A 4,595-nucleotide genomic window follows, 5' to 3' on the forward strand; every position below is an offset into this window, starting at 1 on the left:
GCCCAATAAAGACAACTGCTAAATCTTCATCTCACGATTACAATGAAGGTTTTAAGAGATCACGGTTGGATCCTGAACCTGGAAAAATCCAAGCTGACGGCGTCACGAAGTCTAGAGTTCTTGGGTCTTAGAGGAAATTTTCAGTCCCTCTCTCTTTTTCTACCATTAGTGAAACAATTGAGGATTTTAGAAGCCGTATCAAAGCTGCATAAAAACCTAAGTTCAATCAGAGATGCTATGAGGTTCTAGGCCTCCTCGCTTCTGCAATCCCAGCAGTGGCCTGGGCAAAGGCAGAAGCAAAACCATTGCAATGGGACATCCTTTCCCAATGGACACGAAAACAGGAAGATCTAGACTCTCCCTTCCACCTATCCAAAAGGGTGAAAGGACTCCTGAACTGGTGGAAACACAGAAGCAAAATCCCAAAGGGCCTATCGTTTGCTCAGAAACAATGGTTTATGATATCCACATATGCCTCCCAGATGGGTTGGGGCGCCCATCTAGCTTCTCAGTTCCGTCAGGGTCTTGGAACGGAGTGGAGTCAGGCGCTTCCTGAAGTTTCAGGGTTTAATGCGGTTTGGAAGGCACTGGTTTCCTTCCGTTCAGCCATCTCAAATCAGGCAATGAGGATTCAGTCGGACGACGCCACTACAGTGGTTTTTTTCGCCAGGGTGGCACGAAGGTAAAAGCTCTTCAAGAGCTCTGCTACCTCATATGTCTTGGGCTCAAGCGAATCTTCTCGCTATATCAGCTACCCAGGTCAGAGGGTCTCTAAAATTAGTTCAGACGGCCTCAGCCGTAGACTTTGGTCTCAGGCAGACTGGGCACTGTCAAGCTAAATTTTTTGGCGCTGGGTTCACGCTTCGGCAGGCCAGAGATAGACCTGTTTGCCACAAGGAGATACAGGAAAGTTCAATGTTTTGCTTCTCTCCATTCAGGAGAGTACCCAGTTGTCCTAGACGGTCTATCGATACCTTGGACCTTCGACATGGCTTATGTTTTCCCTCCTGTCGCTCTTATACCACGGATTGTTCATAAGTAAGATGAAGAAGGCAAGTAATTGGCAGTCCTGCCCTTCTGGCCGAACAGGAGTTGGTTTTCGGAAGTGGAAAACTTGACAATCTCACGTTGGCATCTCCAGTCTCTTCTCAAATATTGGAGAATGTGACTCTCCCCGTGGAAACTCTGGATATTTTTCACCTGACTGCATGGTTGCTGCAAGGGTGATCCTTCAAGGCCATGGTCTCTCTGACCTTTATGTGATGTGTTGCTGTCTTCTGTCCGCTGGTCCACTTCGTAAATCTATTTCAGAGTTTGGATGAAGTTCAGAACCTGGTGTTCACTTCGAGGTTGGATCCGGCCAAAGCCTCTATCCCGGAAAGTCTTTCTTTTTTGCAAGATGGGTTTGAAGCCGGCCTGGGAGTTTTACGCTCAGAGGCCAGATTTCAGCTCTAAATCACTTCCTGGTTCGTGGCTTTGCCTCAAACCTGCTTTTTCTAAGATTTCTTAAGTCCATAAGGCTTAAGAGGCCTCCTAAGTAGTACCTTTCCCTACTTGGGATCTGTCTGGTGCTTCGAGCCCTTTGTGAACCACCATTTGAACATTTACTGGAGGTTCCTATCCAGTTTCTTACCTTCAAGATGGTTTTCCGGGTGCCTATCGCCTCTGCTAGTTGAGTAGGTGTGATCCGAGCTCTCTCTTTCTCTCCGGAATTCACCTTTTTCTTCGCGACTAGGTGGTCCTGCACACCAAGCCTTCTTTTTTGCCTAAGGTTTTTTCTGGTGCTGCAATTACCAACCTATTGTCCTACCGGGGTTTTATCATTTTCCTACGTCGGATCTGGAAAGAATGTGACATCTCCTAGATGTTAGAAGATCCCTGAAAATCTGTCTTCAGATGACTCCGGGATTAGATCCTTAGATCTATGTGTATTCTTTCATGGCGCTAACAGGGGTTGTGCTGTCTCAGGACCCTCTTTGGCCTGATGGCTAACGTATACAATCAGGTTGGCTTATCAATCCAAAGGGATTCCCCTTAGTTTCCCTTTGAAGGCTCGTGCCTCTAGAGCTATGACGACCTCCTGGGCTGAAAGAGCAGCCGCCTCACCTGAAGACATCTGCAAAGCTGCTGCTTGGTCTTCCTTACATACTTTTATCAAGCATTGTGGGCTGGACGTATTCTCATCATCTGAAGCTGCTTTGGGCGTAAGGTGCTACAAGCTGTGGCCTGCTGAGTTCCCACCCTTTGTTGTTTGCAGGGGTCTTGCTATATCCCACTTGTAAGTACTGCCACTATACGAAGGGAAAAACAGTAATTTTACTTACCGTAAATTCCTTTTTTCTTAGTATAGTGGCAGTACTGGCTTTCCCTCCGCTTTCAAATAGATTAAATTCTATGCATCATTCGGTCTCCGTTTTGGTTCTTTTGTATTACTGGTGAGTGTCTCTGAGTTACAGCTTATATGGAGGCAGCAGGCGGAGCACAGCATTTAAATTCTAAAGAAGGGGGAGCTTCTTGTCCAGAATCCTAAGGAACATCCCCACTTGTAAGTACTGCCACTATACTAAGAAAAAAGGAATTTACGGTAAGTAAAATTACTGTTTTTGGGGGGAAAAAAAACCCTTGACACAGAGACAAGAGGACCTACAGCTACACAGCTTACTGTTTATATTCTGGAAAAGCACAAGTTGGCCAGAACCGAGATTACATGGGCTTCTGCGTAAGCCATGATGCAACTGTGTATATTCATGTTGGCGTAAGCCATGTTGCAACTGTGATTTACTTATGTCAGTGAAAGCCGTAAGGCAACTGTATTTACCTAAGCTCTGTCAAGTGAAAAATAAAGAAATAAAAAAAAAAAAAACAGGACAAGATGCTGGACGTTGTAAACTTCCAAGATTAGTTTAAAGACACTTTGTATTACCCTCAAAAGACTATGACTACTATTGCACTCAAAGACTATGTTGTACTATTCACAGCTATCCATGTGTATATGAATATTGTCGCTGTGCATATGTTTGTATATGTCTATGTACAGTTTACAAATTATATTGATATGTTGTATTGTTTCATACGGTTTCATACGGTTGAAATAAAAAAAGAATTAAAAAAAAATGTAAAAATTTTTTTTTTACAATTACCAGATTTTAGCGCCAATGACCCTCGGCACTGGGTTGGGCTCTTCCTCCACCGATGTCAGACAATTGGAGGAACCCAATATGCATGCGCGGCAAGTGTCATGCACGCATTAGGCCTTCCTCTTAGAAAAACATTGACAAGCTTTGTAAAACGGCAGGAAGCACCTTAAGTGACTGTATGGTAGACAACCACTAGAGGCAGTCTCAGTCCCGCAATGTAAAAATTGCAGTTACACTGCACCCAGACCACTTCAATGAGATGATGTGGTCTGGGTGCCTATAGTGTTCCTTCAAAGTGAGGTAGTTAAACATCAGATGAAAGATGACTATACTGGGAATTATGGCTTATTTTCAAATGTTCTTGGAGGCTCTGGCTCTGAAGAGCTTCAAGCTGATGTTTTATGAAGCCCATTCTTTGATTTCCATATAGTTTTTTTTTTTTCCGTTGTTTGTGCTCCTGAACCCAGCAAAAATGGGTTGACACAATACACAAAAAGACAATGGTCCAGAGAGGATGTTTGTTTCACTTTTTTACTGGACAAGAATCAAGTACAGTACCAAGCTTATTTCAAGTATTTTTACAATTTTCACATTGTTGAACAAACATTTCACAGACATATCTAGGTTTTGTGCTTCCCATAGTCAAGCTTCATGTATATACGTATAAAAATAGATTTTCACATCACCTAAATGAAATAAGTGGCTTACAATCTGCTACAGATTTAAAATGTGACCGTAAAAACACTGCTTTAAAAGGACGTCATTATGAAAAACCAGTGACTGTATCAGGCATATGGATGTAAAAAAAATGCATAACTACAACATGTCATAAGGCTGGCAGTAGGATAAAGACTTCAGTTATATAAAACATTTTAAAATCAAGAAGAGGGATCCTAAAAAAGGCTAAGAGAACTGATAGGAAACTGCACCAAAAAGGCAGACGACATGTTATATTTACCAGTTACAGCAATAATATCCAATGGACACATTTGCTATCAGTTAAGACATGGGTCACAAGTTCTAGTGATCTGGGGATCAATGGTGCAAATTTATCAAAGTGTTCTGTTCTAAAATGTGGTTCAAAATGTAAAATGGGAGCAGTTACCAATGGAATGTGCTTGCTGATTTCCATGGTAACTGCCACGCATTTAGGACTTTAGACCACTTTTTAGGAGAGAACCCTTTGACAAATCTCCCCAAATGTATCCAATTCCCCACATTAATCTTTTTTTTTTCCCCATGAAAGACCGTTTTACATTTTTATCTTTTCAAGATTTTCTATTCCGGTTAGGAATATAGTTCATATAATAAAAAGCCCCAGTTTCTTTTAAAATGAAAAATGTACATTCAATTTTAGTCAAACACCGAGATATAGCTCAACACTAGTGAAGGCTAAACTTAACAACCTAGTTTTTTGCATTTCTTATAATGCTCTGCAATGCATTATAGGAAATGCAG

This window comes from Pelobates fuscus, chromosome 5 (genome assembly GCF_036172605.1).
Source record: "Pelobates fuscus isolate aPelFus1 chromosome 5, aPelFus1.pri, whole genome shotgun sequence".
Classification (NCBI taxonomy): Eukaryota; Metazoa; Chordata; class Amphibia; order Anura; family Pelobatidae; genus Pelobates; species Pelobates fuscus.